Source organism: Schistocerca americana, chromosome 11 (genome assembly GCF_021461395.2).
Source record: "Schistocerca americana isolate TAMUIC-IGC-003095 chromosome 11, iqSchAmer2.1, whole genome shotgun sequence".
NCBI lineage: Eukaryota > Metazoa > Arthropoda > Insecta > Orthoptera > Acrididae > Schistocerca > Schistocerca americana.
This window is the reverse complement of record NC_060129.1, coordinates 45,780,844-45,802,150: the sequence shown is the minus strand read 5'-3', so window position 1 is coordinate 45,802,150 and position 21,307 is coordinate 45,780,844. Positions and strand designations below refer to the sequence as shown.

General features: G+C 42.1%; 1 protein-coding gene across 2 annotated transcripts in view; it reads left to right on the top strand.

The window, feature by feature from the left end:
* The window catches only part of LOC124554050 (Y-box factor homolog), a 137,023-nt gene that overhangs the window by 31,211 nt on the left and 84,505 nt on the right, over nt 1–21,307 (top strand). The window lies entirely within an intron of this gene.

The window sequence follows — 21,307 nt, the reverse complement described above, 5'->3', positions numbered from 1 at the left end:
TACCAGAGTGACAACTGCACAAGAGCACAGTCAACGAGAATAACATTTCTATTCAAACGAGTGTGAATAAACTTCAGGCACCTTGTCATAGATTTAATAGAAGACAGTGATATTGTTCTGTTTAGTAAATAATCAGGAGCTGACATGTGGTCATGAACATGTTAAAAACATGACAATGTTCTAGCTGCCTCCAGTAGCAGAGCTTAAAGAACTCTTCCCATAGCCATTTCCATAGTCCTTGAGATTCTAGAACACCTTGCATGGCAAATTAAATGGGGTCGACAGAAGCGTCCGATCCCACCCGTCGGCTTTGACCCGTGACGTAAGGGTATTGTCGTGTGTGACGTCATGACGGCGCGGAGTGTGGTTTGAGTGTGGCTGTCTCCAGTTCTGTTTTATCTTATTTTATTTACTTTTCTGATCTGTTTGTTCTATCTCGTGAGATTTTTTTAAATTTAAAAACACTTATTACTTATGTTAATTATGTGTTTCCTCCAATTTCTGTTTTCGTTTATTATATTTATCTTTCTGTTCTGTTCGTTCTATCCCGTGAGATTTTTTAAAAAAGACAAAAAACACTAAGCAGCTACTGAAGCATCTTTATCTTATATGGGTTGCAGGGGTTACGACCCCTGGGGAGGTGGGTGGGTATTCATGCATGGCTGTCTTCACTTACACGTTGTAGCTACGCAAGGCGTCTAAATTTGTCTATATTTAGTTTGCACCCCACCCAAAACACCCCATTTCCCACGCTTGTCCCGTTAGTGTCATTAGGCTTCTTGTGGAAAGTGTGTGTATTTGTTTTTGTTTCCGCCATATTTGTGACGTCATGGGTCAAAGCAGACGGGATCGGACGCTTCCGTATTTCCATTAAATGTACTGTACAGTGATCATTTAAAATGTTGGCAACCCTACCTCTGCAATTATGCTTTCAGTGTCTAACATGGAAAATTAAACGCTACAGTCTTCCACAAATTGCCAACCAGTTGGCATTTGGGACATCGTGCTACCTGAGCATAGTTCTCACAGGAAGGGTTTAATAGACCATTCTTCAGTAAATATGTTGGGGTGCTGTGTGCAACCATCATCAGGACTAGGGTGATTTTTATTGTGTATTTCGGTTACAACAATATCCCTCATTATTGCAATTCTCATGAACTGTTACCTGTAAAAAAAAAAAAAAAAATGTTTTTAGGTTTCCTGTAGAGCTCGTGGGTAGGTATTCAGAATTGCCATCATTGTTTTTGGATGTAGACAAATATTTTTACAAGATAAGTTTTTCCCAAGTGATAGTGCTTCCTTTGTGAATTTCTGTAGAACTGTCCAAATTCCGTACAGAGAGTTCCTAGTACTACAGCATATGTCAATAACTTCGAAGGAAAAAAAATCCTCGAAAGCTGGGTGCCAGTTTAGCCAGACTGGAAGTGTGCCCTGTTCGTTAGAAACTCAATTGATGCAGCTGATCAGATGTTCCGTGTGCTCATATTTCGTCACTAGGCATCATGTCCTGAGGAAGGAAATAGCACTGTGGTTTCCCAACCACAGTGCTTAGGTTGGAAACTGAGGCATCCTCAGGCCTCGATACCTATTGACATTGGAGTTGAAGAAAACAAGAGCTAGCCAAGAGAGGCCGACAGAAAGAAGACTTAATTACAGGAAGCTGAAATAAATTTTATTTAAGTCCTTCCAACAACGCTATGCAACAGTCTTACACGAAGAGGTATATTGATAAGTGTAATTAAGAAGTGCGTCAAACTTCGCTTGAATCACAAACAGCCAGAATTCGTCATCGCCGATCTGGTTCTAGTTGGTATATGTTCGTATTAGTCTCAACCAATTCTCGAATTTTTATTCAGTGTTTTCAAAATAACGTTTCAGCGTTCTGGAAGAGACATTTATGCAGTATCATTTCGTGAGTTTTCTTAAGTTACCGGACTGAAAAGTAAACATACCCACGAAACACAATTTCCCTTTCTTTTTCCTTTGTGTAACGCGAATGCACGAGTCCTGTAATGACGGAAATGTGTATACTCAGATTAAAATTACTTTGTGGTTGACAGCAGTGGCTGCGAGTAAGTTGCCGACTTGTACACAAGGCGGCAAGTGATCGTGCGATCGATAGCTGCGCGCGCTTGCTTGCGCGCACACATCGAAAAACGAACAATTACTCTTTTTACCGAATGTTGGCTGTCTTCGTAGGTAGTGGGAACGTCGTCTTGGCAGCTGGTGTTACGGCAACGGTGATGAGTTCAGATACCATAATGACACGTTATAGGCGAATAATAGCAATAATACACATCTCGAAAGTAGCAAATCTAAATAAGCAGAGAAAATGGCAAATGGTGAACACAACTCGTTGAATGGCATAGAGCCCACTGAACATAAAGTATAAAGTGTTAAGTAGTTTTCTTAATTTAAAAACATCATAAATATTACTATTAAAGGCCAGCTACGATGTGAAACTGAGAGATGTAAAGGAGTCAGATTTTAACCAATTTGTGATCGCTTGATAAAGATGGAGACTCTGACATTGTTCATATTAACATTTCTGTGCAGAAAGCGAGACGTCTATCATACTTCAAACTTCAGGGTGATTCAAAAAGACTACCACAACTTTAAAAATGTGTATTTAATGAAAGGAACATAATATAACCTTCTGTTATACATCATTACAAAGAGTATTTAAAAAGTTTTTTTCACTCAAAAACAAGTTCAGAGATGTTAAATATGGCCCCCTCCACACACACACGAGCAATATGAACCCGATACTCCAACTCGTTCCACATTCTCTGTAGCATATCAGGCGTAACAGTTTGGATAGCTGCTGTTGTTTCTCGTTTCAAATCATCAATGGTGGCTGGGAGAGGTGGCCGAAACACCATATCCTTAACATACCCCCATAAGAAAAAATCGCAGGGGGTAAGATCAGGGCTTCTTGGAGGCCAGTGATGTCACGGGCTGCCTGGCGGCCGATCCATCGCCTCGGGTAGTTGACGTTCAGGTAGTTACGGACAGATAAGTGCCAGTGTGGTGGCGCTCCATCCTTTTTCGTAGGACTCTCCATACAGTTGATTGTGGAATTTGCAGCTCTCTGCGAGTCGATTTTCCTGGGCTGCGAACAAATGCTTGCTGGATGCGTGCTACATTTTCATCACTCGTTCTCGGCCGTCCAGAACTTTTCCCTTTGCACAAACACCCATTCTCTGTAAACTGTTTATACCAACGTTTAATACACCACCTATCAGGAGGTTTCGAACCATACTTCGTTCGAAATGCACGCTGAACAACTGTCGTCGATTCACTTCTGCCGTACTCAATAACATAAAAAGCTTTCTGTTGAGCGGTCGCCATCTTAGCTGACGCCTAGTCAACAGCGCCTCAAGCGAACAAATGTACAACTAAATGAAACTTCATAGCTCCTTTGATTCGCCGACAGGTAGTGCTTAGCTCTGCCTTTTGTCGTTGCGGAGTTTTAAATTCCTAAAGTTGTGGTATTCTTTTTGAATCACCCTGTAGTTTAGCCTGCAATATTTGCATGGAAATATTTTTGTAGCAGCAAAACATGCAAAAAGTCAGCGTGTTCGGCGCTCCTTCGCGTCCCAACCCCTTCCGCCCGAGCGGTCTACTTCCTGGCCTCTCCCAAACCCCGCGGGACGTGTCATGTGATAAGCGCTGCAGCTCCTCATAGCAAAGGCAACACAAGGAGCACGTGGAGCCAGAGAAAAAGCCGCGATTGGTTCTCTCTCTGCCCCCACCTCCGTCCACTGGAACGTCAATCACAAAGTAATTTCAATCGGAGTGTGCCACAAATATTGCCGACATTGGCCGACAATGTTGCCGTACATGTGGCCAAAGTACGCGTGGCTGTTATTTTGCCAGCAACATTGGCGTTCTATATTGTTGGCAATATGCAATTTTTATGATCATTGTAAACGTACAGTGTGTTCCAATTAAGACTGAAGTACTTGCTCAAAGCAATAATGGGATACATTTCCAGTTTGGGAAATAAATTGGCAGATGCCCTCACAAACTTCGATGAACTGTACTCGCTTTCTCACGTCCTGTGAATTGACCCATTCAAGTAGTTAAGGTTTATATGGATCGCCCTGTATCTTTTGTTTACTGTGCTGTCGTCCAGTAACTATGACACAAATATCAGAACAAGGCCAATGGAACTTAGTAGATTGTGATGTTTGCTTGGATTGTCCTTACGAAATCCGTCGGCAACCAATGGAATAGCTGTGAACTGCGCGCATAGTTTCATAAACCGGGAATAGCGTCCGTATAGTGGAGAACGGTGCATTGTTTGCGAGTGGCTGTTGCCAGAGGTGACAACGGCACCTAGCGGATTGGCACTTCATACATTACAGGTCAGAGCTCTGAAAATCAGTTTTCTGAAGCAGTAAGATAAAATTATCTAACACTCGGAAAAAGGAATTTCAGTACGCCGTGAATTATTTAGATTGTCACAATCGCCATTATCGTGAGTCTAGTGATGCATCAGCGCTATATGCAACTTTTTCACGTCAATTCGAACCCTATGTTACCCAATAGAATTGTTAATTGACATACAGGCAGCCACCAGCAGTGCAGGGTGAAACATTGTGACAGTTCCAGTCGCTTGGGTTGGTGAAACGTGAGAAAAATCTTTAAACTTAGGCCAAAGATCTTGATACAGAGGCTAGCAATCAGTGTCAGCAAGTGGCAACGAAAGCTTCAACAATTATGAATTACAAAATATTTTCCAAAAAAATGAAACCTTTTATTGATTAATAATCACTCAAAAACGCATAATGTCCTACGTTTTATACTTAATTGTAATTGCATCAAACTATATTTTCGAATTTTTGGTCGAAATTTCAGTTTACGATCGGTTCCGTGTGACCAGTAAATCTAAAAAGCGCCGAGGAACGTGATAGTGCCACACCACGGATGCAAAAGTCTTGAGTTCATTTCACGTGTATCGTCTTGGACAGCCTTTTATGTGAAAAAGTAGATTCTTGCCGTGATTCGGACTCCACGTTAAGCTGTAGGGCCCCTTAACTGGCCTGTTAAGTTCAAAGGTCAGAAGAAGATAGCAGTCTGCTGCCTCCAGTTGGCGAGTTCTTAGTAAAACAGCAGCGTACAAAAAAACTTTCGGGTTCGCAGCTGTCTAGTACTTTTTGTAAGTTTTATTAACAAATGTTTAATCAATTTTTAAAGAGGTATGTATAGAGAGGAAATAAACCAGCTACTTGGTAGTTACAGGCTTGGTACACTACGAACGGCTTTGTTTGAAATCCTAAAGTTAGTTGTATCTACATGCAATACACAAGCTACCACATAGTGTATAGCGGACGGTACTTTGTGCCACTACTAGTCATTTCCTTTCCTGTTCCACTCGTAAAGGGAAAAATGTCTACCTCCGTACGATCCCTAATTTCTCTCGTGGTGCTTAGCGAAGTGTCTTAACGGTAGTAGCGTTGTTTTGCAGTCAGCCTCAAACTTGAACAATGCCTCGCGTGAAGAACTACTTCCTTCCAGTGATTCACATTCGATTTACGAAGCGTCTCCGTAATGCTTGGCGTGCTAAACGAACCTACTGGTAACAAATGTGGCAGGACGCATATGAATTGCTTAGACGTCCTTATTTAATCCCAAATACTTAACAGTATTAAAGAAGGGGTCACTAGCGTTCTAGACGCGGTCGTCTTACGTGTATTAAGCTTCCCTAGAGTTCTACCAATAAATGGAAATCGACAAATTGAGATGCTATCTTTGCAATAAAACGTACAATTTTGCGCGTGATATTATGTAATTAGAAAAGACGTCCATTTTCATAAATGATTCGATGTGTTAAACATTTGATAAAATTGTATATTTAAATGGTGTATGTATTGGATCTCAACGAAAAAATAAAATGGTAAGTGCAAAGCGAAATTCGTACCAACGATCCGTTGATTACCCGATTATCATTAACCAACACTACCGAGTGAGCAACGCTGTTTGTCGTGAAAATATCGCTTTAGGAAATGAATGCTCACAAAGCTTCTCCGGAAAAAGTTTATTTTCTCTAGAATTTGAGTTGCCTCGAACTGCTGTGGTATATTGATATTTCAGTTCTGAACTTGACATACCACAAAGACAAAAATTTTACGGAGTCATATTACTGGGTGGTTGCCTTTTCAACTCACATTCTCGAAAATTCGGTCGACGTGGCGTGTAGCTTTCATTGAAATTTGTGTGTGTGTGTGTGTGTGTGTGTGTGTGTGTGTGTGTGTGTGTGTGGGGGGGGGGGGGGTAATGGAGCAGTAGGGTACTGCCAGAGAATATTTTTAGAAATCTCCGTGTTGGGTAAATGCCGTTTCAGTGGCTTTTTCTATGTAAAATGAAGACTGTCTAGTGGAGTAATAGTTTTTTTAAAAAAAATCCCATTCTTGAGGTCAGTACCAACAGATGACTATCAGGTCATCGGTGTATGCAGAAATGTCGTCAGAAAATTTGCCTGGTGTATTTGTGCATTGTTTCTGCTTTACTGAATCACACTAATTTAAAGAAGTTTCGTAAGTTTTCAATAACTTCAGTCATTCGAGAAATGACAGTAAGAAATGTTAACTGGCGAGGCGGAACTGTTGGCCTACAGTGATTTTGGAGGAATAGGGGAAAATTTAGATAAGGGTAAGGTGAAAATTTAACCGCTGCAGTTCCGGGCAGATAGCTGTTTATATGTACAAAATGTTTAACAGGCGAAATTTTTCGTACTAAATCGAAAAAGTTTGCAATTTCCTGGACAGACTGCCATCCAAACAAATTGGGACATCTTATCTGTACGCCCACGTGCGGGCAGTCATAGCGTGATACTAAAATGGTATGCAGTCAGAAAAGCCGCCCGGAGGAAATTCTCCGTGCAAGTTAGTGGTTGACGTCATTGGCGTCGGTATGTTTGGTCATAGCGTTTGCTATTGCGTTTCAGACCGATGAGAGGTTGCCGGCAGATCACGTGGTCTCAATTTTTCACAAAGATAATGAGAGATAAGATCGCCCATAAATTTATCAGCACTTCGGCGATGAGAGGTAGACCGTGTACCCCCAAGAGAAAACGGGATTGCTTGTTAAGGTAGTCGTAATGAAAACGTTACACCAGTCCAAAAACTTTACGGTATGTGGCAGATGGCACTTACCGTAACAGTGTTAAGTCATCCTCCTCCAGCCGCCCTCTTCCTCTCTGTTACAGCCACGGATGTTGTGCCCCTCCCCCCAGCCACCCAATCCCTTTCAAAAGTGTTTGACAATGTTGACATAGACTCAGTCGTTATATTGAGTGAACAGCAAAGAATGTGGAGAGAATTAAGTTCAGGGAGAAGAAATAAAAGCTTTGAGGTTTGCTGAGGACATTGCAGTTGTCGGACTGAGGACTTGAGTAGCTGAATGTGATATATTGCCTTAACCTTTTCGTGACCAAATTAAAATTTAGCATATTACTTTAAATGTGTCCTACTTTTGGAACGTACATTCAGAGAGTGTTTCAGAATTTCGATTATTTATAGTTTCGTAATTATTTCAAGTAGGATGTATATGTCCTGTTGGATATGAGGAGCAAATGGTTCCCTAAACTTGTTTCTACCGTCCAACAAGACATTGATGGTAGGCAATGGAAACTTGATAAATCTGCCTCAGAAAACATCGTAATTCCAGAAACCAGTAACTCCATTATGAGATTAGAAAGTGCATGTATTTCTCTAATGTCCAATTACTAGGCATCTTCTATAGTCCGTTCATCAAAATAAACCTGATGTAAACATTGCACTATGTATTCTTCCGCGTTTGCTGGAACCTCATTGGATTTCCGTATCACATGAGACTGCAGCCAGGCTGTCTACAGTACTGTCAAATAGGATAAAAGGGTACGTTTTGTGCTATGCGTTACGCGCATGCGTTGGCGATAATACGGGACATCAGCGTTACTGGCGCGTTTAACTTGAACAGCACTGGCTGGGCAGCTGGTAAGGCTAGCCTGCAGTAACGTGGCCAGCCACAGTTGACGCGTAAAAAGATGAGCAGAACAGCAATACAGCTTCGAATTTCATTTAATTTTTAATCAGAATGAAATAATACACTGCAGGTCTCCCATAATACGCTCCTTAGACGACTAGACGAAAACCGCAACACGTTATCGTTTTTAGCTAACGTACTATTGTAATTACGAGAATTAAGTACATGTAACAAATAAGTAGGTTAAACAGTCAAATTCTGTGAGCCTTTCACCACTGTGATTAGTAAAATTGGCACTCAAGTGTCACTGATTAGTAGAAACACACAAAAAAATGAATTTAATTTCTGTAAGATATTGCTGAGTACATCTCCCCAATTATCTGAAAGGAACATGTGGAGCGCTGTTTTTTTGACTTTCTCACAGGTGGCACAGTGCAAATCTGACCAACCCCCCCCCCCCCCCCCCCCCCCCCCCCACACACACACACACACACACACACACACACACACACACACACACACACACACACAGTTTGGCGTATTTGAGGAGCTGCGTATATAGGCAGCTTTGGACTGTTTTTCGGTTGTTTCGTGTGTAAATTCTTACTAAGGCAATTTAAGTCACTGGCACTATTTGACTTCCGGAGTTAAACGAAAAAAATCTCGTAGGAAAATTTGGCCTACACATGACGAACGCCGACTAGAAATTCCTTCTGAGGTAACAGTCGTCGCTTCCGTGAGACTTTTTGAATGGCATGATCAAGTCAGTTTAGCAATAATCATAAATGAGAGGTTGGACAAGGTTCAAATGTTAGCAGTTGACGCGGAAATCTTAAATCATCTGTGCTTGCTCATTTGACTTGTTATCGACCACCTCCATTCATACGTGTGATTAGATGACAGCTCTTCATGTAGTATACAGATGTCAAACTGTTATAGCAACATGTAACTGTCATATGTACCAGAAACTATGTAATCCTAAGAGTTTAAACGTCCCTGTATTCTATCGATCTTGAGCCCAGTGGCGTAAACAACGCATGTAACCTGTTTAGCAGTAAAGATGCGGGGGCTATCCCTTAAGTATCCGACGTAAAAAGAAAGAAAAACACGAATGTTGGGAAAATCTTTCTCTACATAGTGTTATTTCAGCTCAATACACTTCTCTCAGCGATATTTAATATCCTCGGTACCCTGATTATAGTGGAAACCCGCAGAGCCCCCAAAAAATAGCCATTAACTGAAGACTCCACCATTCTTTGACAGACCTTACCACCAAGCAATTTCTCACTGTTTGGAAACCAATTACGGCTACGTCTGGCGAATAGCGTTTTCGAGGAAGTAATTTGAACTCTCATTGGTTTTGGTCATGGCTGTAGTGAATGTGAGAACTAGTGCGTCGTCGTAGTGAAGCAAAACTTTGTTTCATTAAATGAGGCCCCCTTTTCCTAAACTACAGCGTTCAGACGCCGCAAGAAGTTCGCGTGATACTTGTCATTTTTTCCGTTTTGAAGATGTTGGTCCACATGCATCCCAAAAAACAGACGCCGTGACTTTGCCTGTAGATGGAATCACCTTAGTCTTCTTTGGAGGAGGTTCCTCACTTTCGTTCCACTGTTTTAGCTGTTTGTTCGTCGAAGTTGTGAAGTGATGGACCTACGTTTCATCCGTCGCTGTGAATTTGACTCGATAACTGTGCTGTATTGCAGCGCAACGACGCCACATACTATGAGTGAAATATCCTCACGACGCTGGTTTTGTTCCATTGAGTCATCGCGGCACCCATTTTGAGCACAGGTTTCTCATGTCCAAATTTCCAGTCAGTATGCGATGAACCGCATTTCTCGCAATGCCTGCTTTGCACATCTACTCGACTGTCCGTTACCATTTAAAGTTTCTTCAGAGTTTCTGGCGTCATTTCATTTGGTATAGTAGTGCGATGTTAGTCTAGATAGCTCGTTATGGCCCGGTTTGCTGTCCCCAATAGTTAAGTAATGAGCAGATGGCCAGAGTAGAATCCAGCACAGCTTTAATATTAGATAAACAAAGACCTTTGAGATCTCGTATCACGTGGCGACGACCAGTTTAATTCATGTGGACAAATTCGTAGAGCGTTAACTGTCGATAGCTATCAAATACTAAACAATGTAGCATCGTCAAAAGCATGCTGTATAAGATTGGTACTTTCTGCCAGTCATTTATTGAAAACAACTGCCATATGTAGGACGGATCAGCCATTTCTGCGACTGCCTAAGTTCTTAGAAAAAGGGAGCACTTTCTGATTTTTCTTCCGAACTCCAATTTAGCAATTTTTAGACCTAGAGTATAGGGACTACACTGTAGGAAGACGGCGACAGTGGAATAAGGTGGGAATTCTACTTATCCCAACGCTTAATCCTCCGAAGAAGTGCTACCGAGAGTGGGATGCCTGAACCTTCGGGAGGTAAGGTGACCTCATCGGATGTGGCCTCGCCTGAGAAGGCCAAGGAGTAAACACGCTGACGTAGTCACACAGTGGTCTGCACGTTGAAGTTCAAACCTTACACGCAGGCGTTTTTTAATTTTAGTATTGCTTTTACTCTACCAGTTTATTCATTGTATATCACTAACAAGCTCACAGAACTAGCCAGCCCCACAAAAAAGCAGACTAACTTCAGCGCGTTGAAGACGTAGAAGAGAATGCAGGCGATCGTCTGACGCCACATATGACGCAACTATTGGCTGCGGAATGGTTGTATATGCCAGCGCAGTAAGATAAGAATAAACTTGGAGACGTAGCAATTTTTACGAAGTAAGTCGTGTTTAAACGAGACCGTGACCGTATCGTGAATGAATTTGCCACATTTGCTGGTGTGGCAATGGAGACTGCCTCAACGTGTCTGCAAGGAATGTTGTACGGCGAACGAACAGTGGCCGTTAAGCCCCTTGTGACTGACAATGTTTCAAAGCCAGTAGGAAATACCACCATTACCGAATGCAGTTCGAAGTGGATTACTTTACGAGTGAACATCGCGAAGGGACTTTGTCTGTACCTCCCAAATGGCCGTTCCTTAAAACTGCAGCTCTTCAGTCGCTGAAACACCGACAGGCCTGGTAGCTGATTTGAGCTATGCAGTGTGGACCGACGACTCGCCCTCTTCAAATGAAGGGGCTTCTTACCAAGTTACGCGTGCGCTTTGCGTCAAGTCGGCGTGTTGCTGTGCTTGCCCCACGTCGAAGTAGAGGCACCTAGTGTGATGTTGCGGATAAGGCCGGCACCTACACTCGTTCCTCTATTTACATGTGGCACAAGCACAGCCGCAAGGCGATTAGGAGCAAGAGGCACAAGTGAATGCGTAGCTATACATATTGTGGATCTGTCAACTTCAGTCTTCCACGAGAACATTCCGACGAGATACGAGGCAGAATTAAATGGTGTGGTCCTCATTCAGAAGATAGATTTGACGGCCGTCCCCGTACTAGTCTATCCTGTGCAAGTCCCATCTCCTCAGAGCAACCTACATAAGCTGTATTCATCCCTCGGTCTCCCTCTAAAATTTCTACCGCCCACGCTTCCCCCGTCCCCCTCCCCATCCTTCAGCGCCTCGGGATGTCACAACAGGTCCATTCTTTTAGTCGCATTGTGCCATAAAATTTTCTTCCAAATCCGGCTCAGAACCTCATTCGATCTATCCCTCAGTTCCCTAGCATTCTTCTGTAGCACCACATTTCAAAAGCTTCCATTCTCTTGTCAGCGCGGCTTACCGTTCACGTTTCACTTCCGAAGAAGGCTACCCTCCAGACAAATACGATCACGAGAGGCTTCAAAACACTTCATTTATATTCGATGGCAGCAAATTCTTCCAGAAATACTTGCCTTACAGTTTCCAGTCACCCATTCGTATCGTCTTTACTTCGGGTGTCGTAATTTACCTGGGCTGTTCAATAATGAATTACAACGTAACTTTTCTCATCGTCTTAACTTTTACGATTCTTCGCAAAGCAGTTGCCTTTGGACGCCATGCACTTGCCCCAGCGCTTCTGCTAGACTCCAGCAGGACTGTAGGGAGCGAAGGGATGTATTTCACATTGATTTTTGCAAGATATCCAGTAACACCCCCCCATGAACCATGGACCTTGCCGTTGGTGGGGAGGCTTGCGTGCCTCAGCGATACAGATAGCCGTACCGTAGGTGCAACCACAACGGAGGGGTATCTGTTGAGAGGCCAGACAAACGTGTGGTTCCTGAAGAGGGGCAGCAGCCTTTTCAGTAGTTGCAAGGGCAACAGTCTGGATGATTGACTGATCTGGCCTTGTAACAATAACCAAAACGGCCTTGCTGTGCTGGTACTGCGAACGGCTGAAAGCAAGGGGAAACTACAGCCGTAATTTTTCCCGAGGGCATGCAGCTTTACTGTATGACTACATGATGATGGCGTCCTCTTGGGTAAAATATTCCGGAGGTAAAATAGTCCCCCATTCGGATCTCCGGGCGGGGACTACTCAAGAGGATGTCGTTATCAGGAGAAAGAAAACTGGCGTTCTACGGATCGGAGCGTGGAATGTCAGATCCCTTAATCGGGCAGGTAGGTTAGAAAATTTAAAAAGGGAAATGGATAGGTTGAAGTTAGATATAGTGGGAATTAGTGAAGTTCGGTGGCAGGAGGAACAAGACTTCTGGTCAGGTGACTACAGGGTTATAAACACAAAATCAAATAGGGGTAATGCAGGAGTAGGTTTAATAATGAATAGGAAAATAGGAATGCGGGTAAGCTACTACAAACAGCATAGTGAACGCATTATTGTGGCCAAGATAGATACGAAGCCCACGCCTACTACAGTAGTACAAGTTTATATGCCAACTAGCTCTGCAGATGACGAAGAAATTGAAGAAATGTATGATGAAATAAAAGAAATTATTCAGATTGTGAAGGGAGACGAAAATTTAATAGTCATGGGTGACTGGAATTCGAGTGTAGGAAAAGGGAGAGAAGGAAACATAGTAGGTGAATATGGACTGGGGGACAGAAATGAAAGAGGAAGCCGCCTGGTCGAATTTTGCACAGAGCACAACATAATCATAACTAACACTTGGTTTAAGAATCATGAAAGAAGGTTGTATACATGGAAGAACCCTGGAGATACTAAAAGGTATCAGATAGATTATATAATGGTAAGACAGAGATTTAGGAACCAGGTTTTAAATTGTAAGACATTTCCAGGGGCAGATGTGGACTCTGACCACAATCTATTGGTTATGACCTGTAGATTAAAACTGAAGAAACTGCAAAAAGGTGGGAATTTAAGGAGATGGGACCTGGATAAACTAAAAGAACCAGAGGTTGTACAGAGATTCAGGGAGAGCATAAGGGAGCAATTGACAGGAATGGGGGAAATAAATACAGTAGAAGAAGAATGGGTAGCTTTGAGGGACGAAGTAGTGAAGGCAGCAGAGGATCAAGTAGGTAAAAAGACGAGGGCTAGTAGAAATCCTTGGGTAACAGAAGAAATATTGAATTTAATTGATGAAAGGAGAAAATATAAAAATGCAGTAAGTGAAACAGGCAAAAAGGAATACAAACGTCTCAAAAATGAGATCGACAGGAAGTGCAAAATGGCTAAGCAGGGATGGCTAGAGGACAAATGTAAGGATGTAGAGGCCTGTCTCACTAGGGGTAAGATAGATACCGCCTACAGGAAAATTAAAGAGTCCTTTGGAGATAAGAGAACGACTTGTATGAATATCAAGAGCTCAGATGGAAACCCAGTTCTAAGCAAAGAAGGGAAAGCAGAAAGGTGGAAGGAGTATATAGAGGGTCTATACAAGGGCGATGTACTTGAGGACAATATTATGGAAATGGAAGAGGATGTAGATGAAGATGAAATGGGAGATATGATACTGCGTGAAGAGTTTGACAGAGCACTGAAAGACCTGAGTCGAAACAAGGCCCCCGGAGTAGACAATATTCCATTGGAACTACTGACGGCCGTGGGAGAGCCAGTCCTGACAAAACTCTACCATCTGGTGAGCAAGATGTATGAAACAGGCGAAATACCCTCAGACTTCAAGAAGAATATAATAATTCCAATCCCAAAGAAAGCAGGTGTTGACAGATGTGAAAATTACCGAACTATCAGCTTAATAAGTCACAGCTGCAAAATACTAACACGAATTCTTTACAGACGAATGGAAAAACTAGTAGAAGCCAACCTCGGGGAAGATCAGTTTGGATTCCGTAGAAACACTGGAACACGTGAGGCAATACTGACCTTACGACTTATCTTAGAAGAAAGATTAAGGAAAGGCAAACCTACGTTTCTAGCATTTGTAGACTTAGAGAAAGCTTTTGACAATGTTGACTGGAATACTCTCTTTCAAATTCTAAAGGTGGCAGGGGTAAAATACAGGGAGCGAAAGACTATTTACAATTTGTACAGAAACCAGATGGCAGTTATAAGAGTCGAGGGACATGAAAGGGAAGCAGTGGTTGGGAAGGGAGTAAGACAGGGTTGTAGCCTCTCCCCGATGTTGTTCAATCTGTATATTGAGCAAGCAGTAAAGGAAACAAAAGAAAAATTCGGAGTAGGTATTAAGGTCCATGGAGAAGAAATAAAAACTTTGAGGTTCGCCGATGACATTGTAATTCTGTCAGAGACAGCAAAGGACTTGGAAGAGCAGTTGAACGGAATGGATGGTGTCTTGAAGGGAGGATATAAGATGAACATCAACAAAAGCAAAACGAAGATAATGGAATGTAGTCGAATTAAGTCGGGTGATGTTGAGGGTATTAGATTAGGAAATGAGACACTTAAAGTAGTAAAGGAGTTTTGCTATTTGGGGAGCAAAATAACTGATGATGGTCGAAGTAGAGAGGATATAAAATGTAGGCTGGCAATGGCAAGGAAAGCGTTTCTGAAGAAGAGAAATTTGTTAACATCCAGTATTGATTTAAGTGTCAGGAAGTCATTTCTGAAAGTATTCGTATGGAGTGTAGCCATGTATGGAAGTGAGACATGGACGATAAATAGTTTGGACAAGAAGAGAATAGAAGCTTTCGAAATGTGGTGCTACAGAAGAATGCTGAAGATTAGATGGGTAGATCACGTAACGAATGGGGAAGTATTGAATAGGATTGGGGAGAAGAGAAGTTTGTGGCACAACTTGACCAGAAGAAGGGATCGGTTGGTAGGACATGTTCTGAGGCATCAAGGGATCACCAATTTAGTATTGGAGGGCAGCGTGGAGGGTAAAAATCGTAGAGGGAGACCAAGAGATGAATACACTAAGCAGATTCAGAAGGATGTAGGTTGCAGTAGGTACTGGGAGATGAAAAAGCTTGCACAGGATAGAGTAGCATGGAGAGCTGCATCAAACCAGTCTCAGGACTGAAGACCACAACAACAACAACAACAACATCCAGTAACACCATTTGCAGTTTTGCTTTCTTTTGCGGTCGTGAAACATTTCCACATAGAGCTTTGGCAAATGATCTCAGGGTCAAAATGATGCAGCACAATTCATTCAGCTGGAATTACTGACTACCTTAGAAAGGAACTGGATCTTCCTCTGTCATAAACTTCCACTGCATGTAGACTTGCAAGCGGATGTCCTTTTGTTCGGTAGTCTTGGGAAAAGTCTCATGTTTAAATTTTCGGCAGTCTTGCAAAAAGTCTCATGTTTAAATTTCGTCGCCAACTTTTGGGTGGCATCCAGAGAAATACTCAATGTTTCAGAAAGTTCGTTAAGATTATTCGTCGATTCTCTAGCAATAACATCAGCTGTTTCCTTCTCCCGTAAGAGCAGTAACCTTCCTTTGAAATTGTCTCCCCGCATTAAACAATGTTCTAGCTTTACAGCAGGGAAGGCCTCTCCATACGCCTTCGTAACACTAAACGTTTATTTAGGGCGAAATCAGAATTTCCTAGCTGTATATTGTTTATCGCGAATCACCATTGTTGTGGTAGGCGATACTGAACGACTCGACTTATCCGCGACCAACAAGCCGGATATCAGTGGTGCCAACAATGGAACATAAACGGCGTGTTCTTACACGTACAGTTAACAGAACATCGTAAGATAAATTCTAGTGCGAGAAATTACGACCTTAAGAAACTATTCTCTACTGAACAGTCCTCATATTTTGCTGCCCAAAAAGCAAAATACATATACCACTTTTAGTAGATTTCCTGATCTAATTCCGTCTGATTTAGACTATATTAAGTTACCCTTGATTAATTGTTCATCTTGTAGTCAGTTTGCACGGGACTTTTCTTCCAAGTCTTCTGCTGCTTGACAATTGTTATCGCTAAATGTAGGTTTTTTATTTCTTCTCCCAGTCTCACCCTTTTTAACTACTTTCATGTCGTCAGATTACTTGCTAGTCTAGTTTTTGTACCTATTAAAAAGAACCTTTCGCTCATGTACTTCTTTCTGTACCTTCAAAAATTGGAGTGTGTTCCAGTAAACATTGTCGAAAGCTTTCTTGAAAGCCACAAATGCAAAAGATTTAGGTTTCTCTTTAGCCCTTAACGTCCCTGGTACAGTCGCACAGACCGCTAGAATAAGTGGGTAGATGATGACAGCGTAGTGTGTTTCTGGTTTCCTTGGTCCGTTCGTTTGCTTAGCTCGGTCGTAACGTGCTCACTTCAGATAGAAGCGGGACTGGTTGTTGTGCTGTCACCATTATTTCGTCGCCCTCTTCGGCGCGCAAGTCGCCCAATGTGGCGTCGAATGAAACACGACTTGCACTTGGCGGCCGAACTTCCCCAAATAGGGGCCTCCCGGCCAACGATGCTATGCGCTCATTTTTTCCCCTGGTCAGTAGCCACTTAAATATGACTTGGACCTATGTTATTACTCCATCGTCCGTGCTAGCTGATTGAGACAGCGCCTAGGGCATTGCGTTATGGACTCAGTAGGCTTGTCTTCGTGTACTTTCCCTATTACGGATACTGCATTTTGAGGATGCTGTTTCAGAATGATTTGACACTTTAAGAAGTGATAGTGGATCAGACAGTAACAACAAACTTGGAAGTGACCTTAACACAGTATAGGAACTGGGCGAAAGTAAAGACTAATTTGTTTTGCCGCCTGTGACTGATTCACAATGATCAATTGCATTTTTTCCGCATGTTAGATATTAGTGGGGTGAATGCCTTTGTCGTTCACAATTCAAACGGAAACAATACTCAAGTGAACCGCTTTAATTATTGAAGCTTTTGAACTCGTTGATGACACCGGATAAGAAACGAGGTAACTAATGTTACATACGCTGTGAAGCTTATGCACGCTTAACTGTTTAGTTGTACCAGAACCAAGAACGGAAGCCGGTGTAGAGAGATTGGAAAAACGCAAAATATGCCCCACATGTGATCCAAAAGCAGAGAATCCATATTTTCCATTGTTGCAAGAAGCCACGCTGACTTTAAATCTGTACATAAATTTCCGGCGAGCGTAAGGAAAACCTCAGCGAAGGAAACTAAGCACCTAAAAATCACTAGTGTAATTTTCGTTTTTCAGTGTTTCGCGAGATTTTAATAACTACGTGAATAATAAACAATAAAATATAGAAAATGTAAAATTTAGAGTGCGAAGTATTTAGTTTTCATAGCGTTAGTACTCTCGTGTAATATTATGTTCATTTTGTACAGTTTCCTGTTGAAAAGCGTTTTTTCGTAAAGGCTAAAAATTTCTTTGAATATTTTTGTGTAGCGTTAATGCAACTTTCACATAAAATCTGACTTGTTGCCTTCGAAATTGCCGAATGCAATCTATTGTTATGGGTATTTAAATATAGTGGTCACTGGAACAGTGTGCGATGAAAGACCTGTGAAGCTAATGGTTTACCTGTCTAAATCATGGTATTAACACTGGATAATTTTCACTTCTTTGAAATACTGTGACATCAACAGTATGTTTTCCCGCACGTATGTAAAGAAATGGCAAACGGTGGACAAGGTTGCTGTGTAGTATGTGGTTATCCTCACTCCTCTATCCTTAAGCGTCCTCTACCTGAAGGGTAATGAGATTTCGAGAAACCTGCGTTGGAAGGCTTGACGGACAGAATTATCGCGGAAGCCCTGCAGGGTTGCTAATCTCGCAGTAGTTCGTGGGATAGCCCCAGGTTTGACTGAATGCGTTCCAGATACATTTATGCATCCATACTTCTGTGGAAGGGTTCTGAGTGCCCCCGTCCCGCCATTCTCCCAAATCACTGAATCTGGTGCCGTTGTATTAATCACCTGTAATATATTTATCTACCGCTGACACAATATCGTGGAAGACGGACACTCAAAGTAAAACATAGCATCCAGTATGTTTGGCTGCCGCCAGCGAAGAAATAATCTTCGGAATGTCAGACGATTTAGCTCTCGGAAAGCGTTCCATGCGCATGTGGCATGTCTTGGAGAGACACTTAGAACAGTCGAAGAGGGACGCAAGCAACTAAGCTGTCGGAAGTTTTCTGGAGCAGCGGAGTATTTGATTTCAGAAATAGATTTGGGAAGAAGTAATAAACACGGATGAACTTTAAATTTAATAGAGGCTTTGTCACACTAAATTAAGATCTCGCCAACCATCACATTCACCAGAGCTGGGAATCGATAAAGCGATTCATGGAATATCAGTGCTCTCTGAGAAACCAGAGCATCAAAGAACGTAATGGGCGCAGAGAGAACATTTATAAATGGCTGAGAAAGACCAGTTAGTAAACATCGTTGTCAGGACGACTGCTGGGTCTTCGAAGTGTTGTGCATAAAATGGAAACAACTCGGCTAAGATCCGGAAGCAAATCATTAATCACGCCGAGGAAATTTAGAAATGGCCATTAAATATATTATACATGTTATTGATTCTACTAGGTTTCGTAGTCTGCGAAAGTTGATTAAAAAACATTGAATTATCATTTAGTCAGAGATACGGCACGTGTTATACAAATTTATCGATAAGTTTGAAAAAATAAGAACACGGTATAATAACCATTGTTTTAATTTTGTGAGCTCTCAAAAGTATGTAAATTCCTTGCTCTTAGTCAAACGTAGAATGTCCTAATTGATACACCACTTGCAACGTCTGTGAAAATGTTTTAGGTAACTTTAAAATTTATCCATTTGTCTACTTCCGAAAGCCAATAATAAATAATTTAGATTATATGTTACACAAAGGATTGAAGAAATAAGATAATCATACAAATATATTTCGTTTCTTGACCATTTTTGTGTAGTGTGTTGGTCTTATTAAAAGTTAAAATGGAGCCTCTTAATCATGTCTTGTTCGGAGCATCCTAACGTTTGTATTTTCGTCCTCTTCTATGTGTCCATCATTCGAACTATATTCATTCCTTCCACATTTCCCCCCTCTTGTTTTTTCTCTTTTCCCGGCGATTCTTACGCAATGTCGTCACAACCAAAATTTTGCCCCCTCGTAACAATCATTCATTTTACTGTCAATTTTATACTCATGTTTGGTAAAACTGTATGCATTGCTTGTCTTGAAGGCCGCACAGTCACTCTGGGAATGGTAACGCAGAAATCACCATGCCTGCCCTCTCTCGCGTAATTAACCCAGCTTATTATTAGTTCCTGAGAGTGAGAGTGGAGCAGAGCGTAACATGAGAAAAAAGTCGCTGATGTATGTACGTGACCCGTATTGTACGTAGTAAAAGCTACACAGTTGTATTTAGAAATATCTGCGAGTTGTTGGTAGTGGTAGCGTACATTAAATTAGGATAAAAGTACTAACATGCTCTAGTAAGAGGAATGATGAGATAATGTGGCTCAACCACGGAGGTCAAATATTTCGTTCGCTAAAATGGTAAAGAATGTGACGCACGGACGTTCGGCGAGGAACGTAAACGGAGATCGCAATTTGTAGAAAGCGAGATAGCTGTAGCGCAGCTCTCTCTGCATGTGTACAGACATTAAGTTGGGTAAACATAAGACTTCGCTTACGCTGCTGAGTGCTTAGTTTAATCTAGCAGAACGCTGGTGGGCCATGTAAAGAATCTTCGGATAGGCTGCAAGAAATCGCTGCTGCTCGCTTAGGATCTCACAGAAAGGCTTTGAGTGAACAACAGTTACTACCTGTAGTCTAGTAAAAATTATACCGAATGCGTATAAACATACGGTTGGATCATTCCATGTTTACGTACGTACTATTTGTAGAATTTACGTTGAGGTGTTAACATGAAAATATTCAGATTTGAATGTGACCCTACACTGCGAAGACTTAATTACGCGAGCAGTGTTGATTTGCTACTAAAGAGGAAGTCTTAGACGTAAAACCTGTTTGCAAAGGAATTCAAAATTGTACAGTATACGTACCTGGTGACGTACTTCCGCCCACGAGTCAATTTATCCCGACCTAGTCCGTCCTTGAGCCAACATGCCCAGATTTTTATCCCCTCTTAGATTCAGTACCTCGCCAGAGTGAAAGGCGTAACAAAGCATATACTGTAGTTCTTGATATTGGCCGTGTACGAACAGAAAAACGCGCCGGGGGACTTAAAATGTAGTTGCAGATATGTGATTAGTTATCCCATCTAATGACGTGGATTATTGTCTGACCTGTTTGTCGTCCGTACAAGGCTGCACACCAGATAAGTGTATCAAAAACGTTAATAAGTGTGGAAGGGCATATCTACTTGCATACTCTTTTCCTGCTGCGAATGACGCGTGGGAAGGACTGTCGGTAACCTTCATTATTAGCTCAAATTTTCGAATAGTCTCGTGGGCATTTGGCGAGACGCATGTGGATGTAATAAGTTGTCCCACTTTTGCCAGAACGCACTCTTGAGTTCAAATGGCAAACTTCTCCGTGGTGCGCAACGCCTCTCTTGGCGTCTTGCACTCTAATTTGAGCATGTCCGTGACTGTCCCGTGAGGAAATGAGCCGCTGTTCGTTACACCTTTTCTATTAATCCTCCCTGGTAATGGTCCTGGACTGATGAACAATACTCGAGAATCGAACGAGTGTGTTGTAAAATTCTCATCTAGGCGATAGTGAAATTAATCCTAATCTTCTCAGCATGTCTGGAGTTACTGCACTCCCAGCTGTTGCTGTGCGGGCTCACATTTGTCCAAACTTGATGGAAGGGGAGCCACAGGGGTGGTCTTTGAGGATGGGATACCTGTACGTACGCTTGCAGCTGATACTCCGTTGCGGCAGCTCATTAAGTAAAACTATCACATGCATGTACCGGTGAGGTGGTGCTCCGTCCCATTGAAAAAATGAAATTTTCGGAGTATTACCGCATCTTCGGCGGGACGCATATTGAGTGACCAACGAGCGAGGTAGTTGTCTCAGGGATACGCCAGCAAGCAACTTACGGTGGCGCTGAGGGAAACTAAAGACTCGAATGTT